Source organism: Dryas octopetala, chromosome 3 (assembly GCF_963921425.1).
Source record: "Dryas octopetala chromosome 3, drDryOcto1.1, whole genome shotgun sequence".
Taxonomy (NCBI): Eukaryota; Viridiplantae; Streptophyta; class Magnoliopsida; order Rosales; family Rosaceae; genus Dryas; species Dryas octopetala.
In genome coordinates, this window is record NC_141368.1 from 22797288 (window position 1) to 22814614 (window position 17327).

The 17327-nt window shown below is 37.8% G+C and overlaps 1 pseudogene; it reads right to left on the reverse strand.

Annotated features, from left to right (window-relative positions):
* Positions 1–4667: 4667 nt before the first annotated feature.
* On the reverse strand, positions 4668–5321 carry LOC147291847 (uncharacterized; annotated as a pseudogene).
* Positions 5322–17327: the final 12006 nt, after the last annotated feature.

Here is a 17327-nt window from a genome sequence, read left to right on the forward strand (position 1 = left end):
CCAATATACTGACAGCTAAAATGTACGATAATCATTACAACAAATTTTTCTAAGGATTACTTCTATCCAAATTCTTTAATTTTACAATCGATCTACACACTAAAATTTTATGACTTTTAGAATTCTAACTAAATTCTAATAATATTGTAACTATTCCACGTCACATAATATTGGTCCATTAGTTTTTATTTTTTTTCATGCATACCAGGCGTCGAGTGCTCGGCGACCATTGTCTAGTGTTTGACAGTGCATTTTTGCTTTTTTTTTTTTTTTTTTTTTTTTTTTTTTTCGAGCCCTTAGTACTAATTAAGATGATATGGGGTGGATGTTATAATAACATAGATGACCTTAATTGCATACAAGTTAAGAACCACATCAATCTAATTAAATTGAACAAGATCATAGAAAGAATTTTTACCTGTAGATGCCATTGGTTTGATTCACTACCAGAGAAGAGGTCTTTTGCTCTCTTCATACTTGATTCTCACTAGCAATAGGAACTAGATAATATTGAGCGTGTATTTTCTGAGAGAGCAGGGACCTCCTTATATATCAGCTATAGCACTTATCTGTTCTCCTCCTATTAAGGAAACACAACTAACCACTTCCTGATTTGTAGTTGAGTCAGTAGGATAAGATAGTCCAAATGTGTAGGACTCTTTGTAAATTCAAACAGCTGATTACATGCTAAACAAACGGTCAAGTCCACTTAAGATTTCTAACAATTTCCCACTTGGACGCAGACCAATTTTTCATTGCATAATCATAACATGATTGAATCACAAACCTTAGTGATCACTTGAGACCACACATTTGAACAAATCCTAAAGCACCAGTCAAAACCAATTCTTAATACAGAACCATAAGAAAGTTCATGTTAAATGAAGCATTAGTCTCTTATGATCACATGTATCAAAAATCAGAAATACAAAGCACCTCCAATCAGATGTTGACATAAGAAAACGAACCTGATTTTCATCTATTGGTCCAGCCGAATGATTTCTTAACAGAAAACTCTTTATGCTTCAACTTAAGAAGCTTGAATGTTTTGTCTAGATCAAAACAATTCATTAACCTTATTGTTATTAAAGTAACACCATCAAAACAACAACAAAGAATGCTGTAAAAACATGAACTCATACTTTATTAATGTAATTCACAGCTATACAGAACATGAAAAACACAAGTATAGCTGTTAAAACCAAAACCTTATTTGTGAACCACAATGAAAATATAAGTACAAAAATAAAATACTTATTTCATTCCCACTGACCTGCAACATCAAAAGATTCAACTAAACCCATGTGAGTGACATGATTTTGAAAAACACCTACTGGTAAACCTTTAGTAAGAGGGTCAGCAATATTCATATGAGTGCTAATGTGCTCAATAGTGACTTGTTGCTCTTTAACCATGTCTCTGACCTTCAAGTACTTAATATCCATGCTTCTAGAAGTAGCAGTCCTCTTATTGTTTCTGGAAAAGAATACTGCTGCTTCATTGTCACAATAAATCTTGAGGGGCCTAGAAATCGAATCTACAACTTTCAAATCTCCAATGAAATTCTTTAACCATGCAGCTTGAATTGAAGCCTCAAAGCAGCCTATATATTCTGCTTGCATAGTAGAAGTCGAAATGATTGTCTGCTTGGCACTTTTCCATGAAACAACTCCACCAGCCAAGAAAAACAAATATCCAGAAGTCGACTTTCCATCATCTTTGCACCCTGCCAAATCAGAATCTGCATAGGCAAAAACCTCAAGCTTCTCACATTTACCATACACAAGCATATACTGTTTTGTCTTTTGCAAGTACCTTGAAACTTTTTTAGCTGCAATCCAATGTTGCAACCCAGGATTTGATTGAAATCTGCCCAAGACACTCACAGCAAAAGCTATATTTGGCCTAGTGCATACTTGTGCATACATCAAACATCCTACTAATGAGGCATATGATTTATCTTGCATGCTCTTCTTTTCTAACTCATTTCTTGGACATTGATCTAGGCTGAATTTATCTCCTTTTCCAATAGGAACTTCACCACAAGAGCAATTCTCCATATTAAACCTTTTGAGAACACGTTCAATATATGCTCTTTGTGATAATCCCAGCATGTTCCTTTTTCTATCCCTGGTAATTTCAATGCCAAGGACAAAGGAAGCTTCACCTAAATCCTTCATCTAAAAACTATTAGACAACATGGATTTTGTTTCTTTCAGTAAAATTAAATCACTGCTGGCCAGAAGAATATCATCAACATATAATACCAAGAAAATGAATTTAGAACCACTAACCTTCAAATAAATGCATTCATCCAATCTATTTTCAGCAAAGCCAAAAGAAGTGACAATTTCATCAAATTTAATGTACCATTGTTGTGAAGCTTGCTTAAGGCCATATATAGACTTTGACAGCTTGAAGATCATACTTTCCTTCCCCATTTCAACAAAACCTGGAGGTTGCATCATATAGATGTTTTTAGATAAATCTCCATTCAAGAACACGGTCTTAACATCCATTTGATGGAGCTCTAATTAGTCAAAATAAGCCACCAAAGCCATCATAACCAGCAAAGAGTCCTTTGAGAAAACTGGAGAAAAGGTTTCAGTATAGTCCACGCCTGCTCTTTGAGTAAACCCTTCGCGACCAACTGAGCCCTGAACCTCTCAATGTTGCCTTTTGAGTCTCTCTTGGTTTTGAAAACCCACTTGCAACTGATTGGTTTTACAGCTTCACTAGTTTCTACAAGTGACCATACCTTGTTCTTGTACATGGAATTGAGTTCCTCTTCCATTGCAGACTTCCATAAATCAGATTGTTCACTTTCCATTGCTTGTTTATATGTTAAAGGATCATCTATATCTCCACCATATTCTGCCTCTTGAAGATAAACATGATAATCTGTAGAAATAGCAGACTTTCTTACCCGTTGTGATTGTCTTCTTGGAGCTGGATCAATAGGCTGAATGGGAACTTGTGGTGGTGAAGAATGATGATCAAAATTTGGTTGTTCATCATAAATAGCCTGATTCTCTGGGGCTGCTAAAATAGGCACTTCATCATTAGCAGAATCACAATTTAAATGCAAAGGTATGATGCATGAGGATGGTGCTGATGTACTAGCAACTTCAGAATTATCTTCATCAAAATAAAGTTGTCATTTGCCTTATTCCCTGCATCCAAATCTTCAAGGAACTTTGTATTATTAGTCTCAACAATCTGGGTATGCAAATGTGGGCTATAAAATCTGAAACCTTTAGATTTTTCAGAATATCCAATGAAAAAACAACTTTCAGTTCTTGAATCCAGTTTTTTCTCCATGGGATTATATAATCTAGCCTCTACCCTACAGCCCCAAATATGAAAATGTAGCAGACTAGGGTTTCTTCCAACCCACAATTCAAAAGGAGTTTTCGGCACAGCTTTACTTGGTACTCTATTGAGAATATAATTGGCAGTTTTCAAGGCTTCCCCCCACAAAAATTTAGGCAAAGAGGATCGGCTTACCATACTCCTTACCATGTCCTTTAGAGTTCTGTTACGCCTCTCAGCCACTCCATTTTATTGAGGGGTTCCAGGCATGGTGTAATTAGCCACAATGCCACATTCCTGAAGATATTTGGCAAAGGGTCCTTTCTGCTATCCTGCTTCAGTGTACCTGCCAAAATACTCACCACCCCTATCTGATCTCACAACCTTAATCTCAATTACCAGTTGTTTTTCAACTTCAAGTTTAAAAATTTTGAAAAAAAATCTAGAACAGAAGATTTTTCTGAAATTAAAAATACATAACCATATCTTGAAAAATCATCAATAAAAGTTACAAAATAACTATTTCCACAAATAGTTTGAATTGTGAATGGTCCACAAACATTTGTGTGAATGACTTCTAACAATTGTGTGCTGCGTTTGGCAACCAATTTTCTTTTATTTGTTAATTTACCCTTTATGCAGTCAACACAAGTGTGGAAATCATCAAAATATAGTTTTGGAAGAATGTTATCTTTTATTAAACGTTCTATTCTAGCTTTAGAAATATGCCCTAATCTCCTATGCCAAAGCATAGAAGATTTTTCATTTATGAGCATTCTTTTGGAATTAGAACATTCAACATTCAAACATTCATCACAAATAGAACATTCAAGCTGCCATAAGTCATTATTAAGAAAATCTCTACCAAGCATAACATTAATTTTATTCAGCTAAAAAATCCTCAAATTGTCATCATCCAAAATAAATAAATAACCAGCTTTAACTAGTTTAGATGCGGAAATTGAATTCCTTCTCATGGAAGGTACAAAAAGAACATTATTTAGTTTCAAAACATAACCAGAACCTAATCTAAGCTTGACAGTGCCAATTGATTCAACTGCAACTTTCTTTCCATTTCCAACAAAAACTTTGAATTCCTCTTTATTTGGTGCTCTCTTGTTTGTCAATCCCTGCAAAGTATTGGTGATATGGACAGAAGAACCAGTATCAAACCACCAAGAATTCATAGGGACATCAACAAGATTTGACTCAATGCACACAAAAACATTAAAATTACCTCTTGCAGCAAGCCATCTCTTATGCTTGTCACAGTTTTTCTTCATGTGACCTGCTTTCTTGCAGAAGTAACATTCAGAAACTTTCGTTTGGGTTCCAGATTTATTGACTTTAAAGCTCTAAGATCCTTTAGATGATGATGCAGATAGTTTGGCAGAAACATTAGAAGAAGACTTTATAGCATTAGGAGACTTACCAGAATTTGAGGCACCATCCTTCTTACCACTGGTCGAATGAACAAAATTAACAACATCTAATTTCTCATTTTTCAGCCTCTCTTCTTCTTATGTACAGATTGAAATCAACTCATCTATGTCCTAGGTTTCCTTTTGTGTGTTGTAAGAAGTCTTCAATTGGCTGAACTTAAGTGGCAAGGAGTTGAGTGCCACATAGACAAGGAAGGAATTTGAAATCTCAACTTCCAGTTCTTTGAGCTTGTTTGATATGTCAATCATTTTCATGACGTGTTCTCTGACATTTCCGTTTCCATCATACCTCAAAGTAGTGAGTTGATTCATTAAATTGCTAGTTTCTGCCTTCTTTGATTCTCTAAATTTTTCACCAATAGCCTCCAGAAAAGCCCTTGCATTGGTATTGGGTGGAATTCCTCCCCTCACTGTGTCTGTCATGGATCTTTTCATGATGAGGAGAGACATCCTGTTAGCCTTTTCCCACTTCTCAAGCTTGAGGGCATGATTCTTCTTTTGTTCATCAGTGCAAGGTTCAGTAGAAGCTTGTGGTTCATCTTCCCTCAAAGCTAAATCGAGATCCATTAGTCCAAGGACTATCTCCACATCTTGCTTCCATTTCTTATAGTTGCTGCCAGTCAAAGTCTCAATAGAAGAGAAATTGAATGATGAGGAATTCACAACTATAGATTCCATTGGAAACAAGATAGGTTAAAAAATCATTAACCATCAAGGAACTGAAATATTCAATAATTTTTTTTTTCGTCCTTTTATAACCTTATGCATTGTTATAGATCACCTTTGGGTAGAAAAATAAAATGCGTCAAAAAAAGTTTCCTTATGTACTGCCAATATACAAGAAACTGAGATAACAAACAATTCCCACACCTTTAGGCAGAAGAAATTATTCAAAACCTAAGTATCCATATATCTCAATACACTAATCTCCAATCCAACTAGAAAAAAAAAAATCTCCTTTGGGAAAATTACTTTATCTGTTATGATTTAGAGATTACAATATTTTTAGCCTATGTTTCGAAAACAATGAATCAAGACAAACAATAAACTATCTACTTTGGTGAAAGGTTTAATTATTCTCTCAAAAATCAGACCAAAATTTTTCTATACTTGTTGTATGTATAGACAGAAATCGTGTGGGTATAACATGCATTTATATAAATAACCAAATGATGTGAATGTAATTAACTGTAAAGGTTATGTCAATAAAAACTAACCATCGATCATAGATCAAAACAGTTAACTATTATCATTCATTTCATAAACCAAAACCCACAAGGTTTCTAACTTTATTCCTTGCAACCTGTAGAAATTAGCACATCCAAGAAAAACAGATACCAAAAGATCTAGTTTATTCAAATGAAAAGGGTCAATAACCAACAAGCACCTCAAATAAACCAAAAACGACACCAGACTGTGGTTAATATTCTTGCTCAATACTTACAATTGCAGAATCGAAAAATGTCAATTGTAAATGATCAATTCAAAATGAATATGCGTAGCTCTGATACCACATGTTATAATAACATAGATGACCTTAATTGCATACAAGTTAAGAACCACATCAATCTAATTAAATTGAACAAGATCATAGAAAGAATTTTTACCTGTAGATGCCATTGGTTTGATTCACTGCCAGAGAAGAGGTCTTCTGCTCTCTTCAGACTTGATTCTCACTAGCAATAGGAACTAGATAATATTGAGCGTGTATTTTCTGAGAGAGCAGGGACCTCCTTATATATCAGCTATAGCACTTATTTGTTCTCCTCCTATTAAGGAAACACAACTAATCACTTCTTGATTTGTAGTTGAGTCAGTAGAATAAGATAGTCCAAATGTGTAGGACTCTTTGTAAATTCAAACAGCTGATTACATGCTAAACAAACGGTCAAGTCCACTTAAGATTTCTAACAGTGGACTCATAGTCTCATAATATATACCCTAAAAAAATAAAAAAAATAAGGGTTAATTACATATATATACCTCAACTATACATTACTTATCAGTTGGGTACCTCTGGTTTAAAAACTTTCATTAGGGTACATCAACTTATGTTTTTTTTCAATTGAATACCTCCGTTAGTCTGATCGTTAACTGCTGAGTTAGCATTGACGTGACATACGTGGACCCCACCATTAAATATTGACTTGGCATTTAAAAATAGCCACATGTACAAAAATTAATAAAAAAATAAAAAAACCCAATAAAATTATATTAAATAGAAAAAAAAAAGACAAAAAAAAAACCAGCCCCACTTGCCCGACTTCACCTCCCTCCCCCTTCCTCCCCTACCAATCCCCGCCCCTCCCTCTGCCACCCAGCCCCAGCCAGCTCCATCGCACCCCCCCCAGCCCGCCCCTATCCTGCCCAACCCAGCCTGCCCCTAGACCAGCACAACTACCACAAAACAACACAAAGTTCACAAACAAAACAAAACGTCGTTGGCTTATCAGCTTCGATTCACGAGTTACCGTGGTCCGATGATCGATCCAAAGGCACCAACATGCTCAAAACAACGAGAGGATTCAATTGGGGGTGGTCCGACCTTGCATCGCTACCGGGAACAGAAAGTCAACGGTGGAGCCCGACGGCCTTTCTCTTCGAATCGCCGCCGTCGCAGCTCAGATGACCAAATTGAAGGTGCCAAGGGACTCGTCATGTCGAAGGGGTGAGAACCCAGTGGTGTTGCTGGGAGAGGGGGCGCCGGGGGGGTGTTGGGGGTGAAGGGCTCGAGGCTTCAGATTGGAGGTCGGTGATGTCGCCGGCCCCTTGGGTCTGGTAGTGTCGATCCCAGTAGAGAGGGGGCGCCGGGGGGTGTTGGGGGTGAGGGACTCCAGATTGGAGGTCGGTGATGTCGCCGGCCCCTTGGGTCTAGCAGTGTCGATCCCAGCAGAGAGAGATGTGGCTGCGAGACTAGGAGGGGGGTTGCCGACGCGAAGGATGAGGTACCTAGTGGCCGGAGATTGGGAGGGAAGTGAGTGGGTTGGGTGGCGGACTTGGGGAGGGGGAGGGAGGAGGGTGTGGGCTGCGAGTTGCTGGCCAGAGAGGGGGAGGGAGGCGAAGAGAGGAGGGTTGAGGGTGCGAAGTTGCTGGGCTCTCAGCCATTTTTGTTTTTTTTTCATTTTTTAATTTTGTGTTTATTGTTTATATTTTGTATCATTTTTTAAACTCTAATTAGGTTTTTTATCTAATTTTTGTCCACCTATCTATTTTTAAATGCCAAGTCAATGTGTCACATCAGCACCACATTATTAGTTAACGGTCAGACTAACGGAGGTATTCAATTGACAAAAAACATAAGTTGATGTACCATAATGAAAGTTTTTAAACCATAGGTACCCAACTGATAAGTGATGTATAGTTAAGGTATATATATGTAATTAACCCAAAAAATAATGACATATTGTTGTAAAAGTATGTGAAAATAGGGTTTGTAAAAAAAGAGAGGCAGAGAGAATATGATCTGTGTATTTCATTCATCTTATAAATATCGTTATATAGAGGTAGGGATTACTAGGATTTTGAATATTTACTAGTATGCCCCTACAACTAATTATAGGAATCGCCACACATAATAATATATTTACAACACTCCCCCCTTGGATATTTCACGTCATTAGTGTTGTCTCTGCTATGTGCTTCTAAGTTGCCTCGTTAAAACCTTGCCAGGTAATAAAAACCCTGTGGGAATAAAAACAACCCTGGTCGAAGGAAAAATAGTGCAACGCGCTTGAGTGTGGAGTAGTCGCATCAGAACCTCGAAAGTAGGTGAAGTCATATCTTCTAGATCATAAGCAGATAGTATGTCAATGGGAGCGGGGTGCATTAGAGTTGCTACACCAAAACCTTGCCCGGTAAACCCAATGGGAGAAACCCGTGGTCGAAGGAAAAAGATGAGCAAATGCATATACATCAGATCAACACATCTTCATGATGTAGTATGAGTAGAGTGACCATGCCAAGACATGCCTCATTAAAACCTTGCCAGGTAACAAAACCCAGTGGGACAAAATGACCCTGGACGAAGGAAAAAAGAGTACACGATGGTCAAGTGAGTATGCTTCGGGATACTCCCCCTGATGTTGACTCTCCCTGAAGACAACATACTAGGTAAATCAGCCAATCTACACAAACCAATACCTCAAATATGCATCAAGAACGTGGACTTTGGCAGTGACTTGGTGAAGAGGTCTGCATTGTTGTCTTGAGATCGGATCTGCTTGACTTCAATCATCTGATGTTCTTGTTGCTGTTGATTGAAGAAGAACTTCGGTGCAATATGCTTGTTGTTGTCTTCTTTGATGAAACTCGTCTTCATCTGCTGGATGCAAGCAGCATTATCTTCATAGATAATCATTGGTTCATCAGTGGTGGAATGCAGCCCACACGTACTTCGAACATGTTTAGAAACTGCTCTTATCCATATACATTCACGAACTGCTTTGTGAAGGGCTAGAATCTCAGCATGATTCGAAGAGGTAGCAACAATAGTATGTTTCGTAGATCTCCAAGATATTGTTGTATTCCCAATAGTAAAGACATAACCAGTTTGGGAATGCGCCTTGTGCGGGTCTAATAGATGCCCTGCGTTAGCATATCCAACAAGGTAGGCATCATTCTGAGGATCGAGGGGGTTCGATCCATTCCTTAATGCATAGGGATAAAATAAGCACATATCCGTTGTACCTCTAAGGTAGCGGAAAATGTCTTTTATGCCATTCTAGTGGCGGCGTGTTGGCGCAGAGCTATATCTTGCTAACAAGTTCACAGCGAATGAGATGTCTGGTCTAGTACATTGAGCCAAGTACAATAATGCGCTTATTGCACTTAGATATGAGACTTTCGGTGCCAATATCTCTTCGCTATCATCTGCTGGACGAAATGGATCCTTCTTAGGATCTAAACTACTGACGATCATGGGTGTGCTCGAAGGCTTCTCTTTATCCTCATTAAAGCGCCTTAACATCTTCTAGATATAATTCGATTGATGGACCAGAATTCCATCTGCACGGTGCTTGAGCTCCAGGCCTAGACAGAAATTCGTTCTCCCAAGATCTTTCATCTCGAATTCCAACTTCAGGTGTTTAGCGGTTTCCTTGATCTCTTCAGGAGTACCAATTAGATTCATGTCATCGACATAAACCGCTACAATAGCAAAATCGGAACTTGTTCTTAATAAACATGCAAGGGCATATAACATTATTCACATATCTCATCCCGATTAATTACTCACTTAGACGGTTATACCACATTCGTCCGGATTGTTTTAATCCATAAAGTGAAAGCCTGAAACGAATGGAGAGCGTGTTCCGTGGTCTGGAACTATTTGCATCGGGTATCTTAAGTCCTTCGGGAACTTTCATATATATCTCTGTATCAAGATCCCTATAAAGATAAGCAGTGACTAGATCCATAAGCTGCATACTCAGGTTTTCGGAAACTACCAAACTGATAAGGTAGCGAAACGTTATGACGTCCATTACGGGAGAATACACTTCCTTGTAATCAATCCCAGGACGTTGAGAAAATTCTTGCGCCACTAGACGAGCCTTGTATCTCACAATCTCATTTTTCTCATTACGTTTCCTTACAAATACCCATTTAAATTCTACAGGTTTAACATGGGGAAAGTGTAGAAACGACATGCCCAAACATCTTTCTCTTTGTCAAGGAATCTAATTCAACCTGGATTGCTTCTTTCCATTTTGGCCAGTCGTCTCGACGTTGACATTCATCAACGGAGCGAGGTTCGATGTCATCACTAGTTATAATTTCGGTAGCTACCGCGAATACAAATATATCATTGATGATAATCTCTTTTCGATTCCAGAGCTCACTTAAGCATGCATAATTTATAAATATCTATATGTTCTTGGGAGTGGGTTCAAACGTTGGAGCGTCTCCCAACGCCTTCTCTTCTGGGATGGACCCATAATCCGAAACTATTTCGTGAGATGGATCGATTGAGATCGCGATGTCAATAGAACTCATTTATGCCAAATTTATCCTCTTCTGAGGATAAGAATCCATCGAACCTAGTGGTCAACCTCAATTCTGGGTAGGGACATATGACTAGTTAGCCGCTATGGCCGTACTTCGTTCATTCGGGACGACACGTCCTTCGGGGACGAATATCCTTGCAGGCACGTTTGCAGCAGGTATATGTGATCTCGTCACTTTAGCTAGATCAGAGAATGCGTCTGCCATATTATGGGTTATACTCTGTAGATCTAAAATTCTCCGCACTTCGCTATCACATTGTGCGGTTCGGGGATTGAGATCCCATTTTGGTACGTTGTGGCGGCGCAATTGGCACGTAAACTGCACACCAAGATATGCGTAAGTACGAAACGTCAGGCTCGTACCCAGTCACCAGCTGTAACGCGGAGTAAGGTTAGGTAGCAGTGGGCCTCAACTAGACCAACATGGGTGGATGCAAGATTGCATACCTCACGCAGAAATTGGAAGCTTGGTGCGCATAACCAAGGTTCGTGCGATCATTTGTAATCTTTTAATGAACGCTTCTGCGATACCATTCTAGATGTGAATATGGTGAACTGGATGTTCAACATTAATCCTAAGGGACATGCAATAATCATCGAAAGTTTTCGATGTAAGCTTTCCGGCATTATCAAGTCTTCTGGACTTTATAGGATAATCCGTGTGGTGAGCCCTCAATTTAATGATCTGGGCGAGGAGTTTAGCAAAGCCGGTGTTTCTTGTGGACAATAGTGTAACATGTGATCACCTTGTCGATGCATCAACGAAAACCATGAAATATTTAAATGGTCCGCATAGTGGTTGGATAGGTCCACAAATATCCCCTTGTATCCTTTGCAGGAAAATGGTGGAGTTTTTACTAGTTTTTGCATATGATGGTCTAGTATTCAACTTTCTGAGTGAGCAAGTTTGGCATAGTGTGTCACTAAACACAGGATCCTTATTAGTAAGGGGATGCCTTTGTGATGAATTGAGGATACGGGGCATCATACTTTGACCTGGGTATCCCAACCGGTCATGCCATAGAAAGAAACTGCTCGAATTGGTTAACTTCGGGTTAATTATGTGATTGGCCTCAATCGATTTAATGGTGGTCATGTAGAGACCGCTCGAGAGGCATTTCAATTTCTCCAATGTACGCTTCTGGCCATACAAATTAGAGGTTATGCAAAGATATTCCACTACATTTTCCTCAGTGGTTTCAACATGATAACCGTTGGCTCGAATATCCTTAAAACTCAACAACGTTCTTCTGGAACTTGGAGAATATAAGGCCTCATTAATGGTAATTCAGTACCATTGGACAACATAAAAATGAGATTTGCCATGACCCTCTATCAGGTTGGATTGGCCTGATATAGTTGTCACATAGGTATGAGTAAGCAATAAGTTTGAAAAATACTTCCGATCTTGAAATATGGTGTGCGTAGTAGCACTGTCTGCCAGACAACAAACTTCCTCACTAAACATGCTTATCCATAAATTTAATTCAGTGGATCACATGTTTGAATAACATTATTGAATTAAATCATATTCGAGCATAACCAAATTTCCAGAACAAATAATCCAAGTCATAAATCACCAAAATAATCCGAATAAGAAACATTATTCAGAAAATAAATACGGCACAAGTGCCGATCATATCCATGTCATCAAGTTTCTAGTCCTCGAAGTGTCCAGTTTCAGCCTGGAAATCAGTGACCTCTAAGGTGGTATCCATAGGGAATGATCCCTCAACGAGGTTGGTCTCTCGAGTTTCGCGACTGGCGTAATACTCATCTACAGCTTGCGCTGATGCACGGCAGGTGCAGCACCAGTGATCAGTTCCTCCACATTGGTAACAAAGATCATTCTGATTCTGATTTTGATGGCGATAAGCCGAACCAGTATTCCTCTCATTTCGAGTTCTTGGGGCCGAGAGACCGTGGTTCCTACCACGTGGGCCTTGGCCATGAGAATTCGAGTTTCGTGGGCCTTAGCCGCAATGGCCTCGGTCATACGGGTCATTCCTCTGAGAACCTTTCCTTCTATATCTCGGACGGTCGGACTTTTCGCCCTTTCCATGACTTCGGTATCCTTTTTTCGTGGTTTGAATCGCAATGAGCAACAACATTTTCTTCAGGCAATCGTGTTATTTTAGTACCGACAGGTCGGACTTGATCATTTCTCATTAATAAGTTGTTGTTCTTTTCAGCGAGCAACATAGTAGTGATCAATGCCGAGAACTTGGTAAAATTCATCTCCCTGTATTGTTGCTGCAGGACCAAACAGGAGGTAGGGAAGGTGGAGAAAGTCTTCTCCAATAGGTCAGCTTCGGTGAGCTCCTCCCCACAAAATTTAAGGAGTGACCAGATCTGGCACATTTCCGAATTATACTCTTGGAAACTGATGTTCTGCCAGTCATGTCTTACTTCAGGCAAGAAAATGGTCTTCTAATCGTTAAACCGCTCTTCCAGAGCGACCCAAAGAGCTCGTGGAACCTCTTCAGCGAGGTACTCAACTTGGAGTGCTTCCTAATGAAGATCATGGCACTTTCCTTAAGAGACACTGCGACAACATTGTTAGCATTGATTCTCGACTTCATCTTATTGGCAGTCAAATGAAGCTTAACATCTTGAGTCCACTTTAGATAGTTTCTTCTGGAAACTTCCAAAGCGACAAAATCAAGCTTGTTGAGATTTGACATTCTTTGGTTGAAAGGAACAAATAATCATAATGAATGTTTTGGGCAATAACATCCATAAGCAACAAATAAGAACTTCAAGTTTTATAACATGGTATAAACATGTAAAATCTACTGGTTTTATCATGTATGGTGAATTTATGAAGGAAACTTCAGGTTCATTATATAGCATCATTTAAGCTACAGGTTCAATATTTATGTATGCACTACTGGTCCATTAATTACCAGCAATTTCTACACATATACTTTAGTGCAACAATTTAAACAAGTAAAATATTCATATACCCAAGTAGAACAAAAAAATATCACAAAATTGTTTGAATAAAAGTTTCTGGCATTTAGAGTATATATATTAAATGGTTTGTATACTAATAAGAAACCATCAGCAGCACAGTGGTTAAGGTGCAAGGTGATGCACAAGAGGTCTTGGGTTCAAATCCTAGGTGTGGCAAAGATTAAAATCTCCTTTTTACAAAGTTTAAGGAGGCTCGCCATGTGTTAGCGTGGGAATGGCGTTGACGTGGCTGCTTGCGTGGCAACTTGGTGGCGCATGCGTGGCGGGCCATGTGCTGGCACCTTGGGCCTGGGCTGCACGGGCCTGTTGGCCTGCAAGGTTGCTGCGCTGGGCTACCTGCTGGGCCTGCGTGGGCTGCCTGGTAGGCAGCAAAGCTGCTGCTGGCAGCGTGCAGCGAGGGGACTGGGGACTGCTGCAAGGTGTGAGCTCTGCTACAAGAAGCGCTGCTGTTGGCGGCAAGGTGTGGCAGCAAGGCGTGCTACTGTTGGCAGAGAGAATATGATTTTTGTATTTTATTCATCTTATAAATATCCTTATATAGAGGTAGGATTTACTAGGGTTTTGAATATTTACTAATATCCTCCTACAACTAATTACAGGAATAGCCACACATAATAATATATTACAACACATATTTCATTGGGATAAATTATTAGATCTATTTGATACACCACATTAGAGATGCACGTGGCGGGAGATGTTTAGTTTACCTGACTGTGTTCATCTGTATGAGGTTCGATCTGTTCTACCACATGAGTTACACAAGGACGATATTTTCATGAAAATATATAGACGTGGTGAGAAATGTATGTTTTCATGTCTCCATCTGTTGGGGATCTGTTCCACTACAATATACATATATATATATATATATACATATATATATAATGCAATATATAGTCTCTATGCATTGGTGTATATATATGAATTCGTCTATTTGGAAGATCTATCAAACAAGTTAAAAATGGGAAAGAGCAATGTTCTTGTGGTGGGTGGAACTGGGTATATTGGGCGAAGGATTGTTTGGGCAAGCATAGCCCAAGGGCACCCAACTGTGTCATGTTGTGTTCTCAAACGACCTTACATTATAAGAAAACGACATTATAAGAAAACCTTACATTAGGTCCATGTGCGTCGGTGGCAAGACATCAATGTTAGATGTATAGTTCGTTTACCTAACTCCTCTATATTTTAAGACAATACTGTCCATACATGTGGCAAGAGAGAAATGGTTTACCTGAAGGTTGAATCTATCTTACCCTATTAGACGTCTCCAGCTATCTAAAACAAATTTGATCGATGATATGGGAAAGAGCAAGGTTCTTGTGGTAGGTGGCACTGGGTATGTGGGGCGAAGGATTGTTAGGGCAAGCCTAGCACAAGGGCACCCAACCTATGTCCACATATCATATCGTGTAATTAATAAAAATGTGTAGTTTCCACATAGGAACATGCATGTAGATATATATTGTGTCCGTAAAATTATGAATCTTAAATATCATAAATATAGTACCTAGTATGCTACAAACTTCACTTATGATCTCTTTTGTCATCATAATCAACATATACATTTGTCATCATTATTATTAGGGTTAAATACAAAAATGGTCCACGAACTTTACAATAAATCTCAATTTGGTCTACTAATTATAAAAAGTGTCAATATGATCCACGAACTTTCCAAGTTGTAACAAAGCAGTATAAACGTTAACTTCCATCCAAAAATTAACAGAATTGGTCACATAAAAATGTGATGAACTGACTGAAATGCCTCTGAAAATGTGGTTACTTGTTGTGCATATGACCAGTTTTCGTTAAATTTTTCAATGAAAGTTAACGTTTGTACTGCTTTTGTACAACTTGAAAAGTTTGTGGATTAAATTGATACTTTTTATAATTAGTGGACCAAATTGAGATTTACTATAAAATTCGTGGACTATTTTTGTATTTAACCCTTATTATTAATATCGCTCACTTAATTTTCATTTTTTTTTGGAATAGTGTCATATATAGTGATTGTCAAGATATATAGGAAATCTAGCAGTAGAGATCAATTAACCCTTTAACAGGATGCATGGTATTTTGCTCTACAACTCAAGCCTCCACAAGCATATTGGAACTCGGCACACCAATAGTTCCTCTAGTTTCATTCAAACATCAAATTGGTCCCTAAAGTGCATTTTCAATTAATTTCATCTCTCATCTTTACCATCGAACATCAATTTGGTCCCTAGACACACTTTGAAAATTCGCCAAAAATAGCTCAGGATAAAAAAAAAAATTCCCTAAAAATTCCTACGAACTCGTATTGACTACTACTATTTTATATGGGGTCAAATTATCAAATTGATTTTTCAAAAAATTTAGAATTCCTAAACTAATTCCCCAAATTTTTTAGAAAATACTAAACGTCAATTTGATAATTTGATCTCATATAAAAATAGTAGTAGTCAAGACAATTCCATAGGAATTTTCAGAGAATTTTTTCATATCCTGAGCTATATTTAGCGAATTTTCAAAGTGTGTTTAGGGACCAAATTGAAGTTTGGTGGCAAAGATAAGGGATGACATTAAGTGAAAATGCACTTTAGGGACCAAATTGATGTTTTTGTGAAAATTGAGGGACTATTTGTGATAAAAAAGCCTATATAGAAAACCTTTTTACGTTGCTAGAGGATCAATAAATGGCATATGTAGAAGGTGTATGCCATTGATATATATATATATATATATATTATATTGTAGTAATGATAATTACGAGAAATCTCAATTAGGAAGACATTGATTATTACTAGAATTTTCTTGGGTTTGTTTCATTCAGGAGGCTTGGCTCCTTTGATTTTGATGGGGCATGACAATTAATTAATTAGGTTTTGTTTATCTTGTCTTTAGGCCTCCCAAAATTAATTTGGAGATATGAAAACAACAAGAGATAATTACAGATTTGATCCACTTATTTTATACCTAATTCAATTTTGGTCCATGATCTTCTTTAAGTTCTGTTTTAGTCCATTAATTGTTCCACTTGTTCAATAAAGGTCCAGATTTGTTATCTCAAATTTGTCGCGCCTTTTACCCTATCAAATCTCAGCCAAATTCAGCAAACATATACTTGTTTTAAAGTTATGCATTTCCTCTTTACAACTATATAAAGATCATTCAAATCGAAGTTCTAAAACTCAAAATAATTGGCCCCAAAGTAAGGTGCCCGAAACTACCAAGTTTTCCCAAAAAAATTTCAGATTTTTCAAACTTTACAGAACTTCAATTCTCTTTTATTCTAATACTCCAAATTGGTTTCTGTGACTAAAAAATGATGAAATATAACTTATACTTCAATTATAATTAAATAAAACACAACCAAAATGATTTAAAATCATAACTTAAAAAAGATCGTTGATCAAAATTGAACTAAGATATAAAATAAGTGGACCAAAATTAAACTTAAAAAAAATCGTTAACCAAAATTGAACTAGATATATAATAAGTGAACAAAATTTGTAATTTCCTCAAACAACAATTGAACAAAAATGGTTGGGCGAATGATTTGGTACAAAGGTGTCTTGGCGAATGGTCTTAATTAGCAAATATTTAA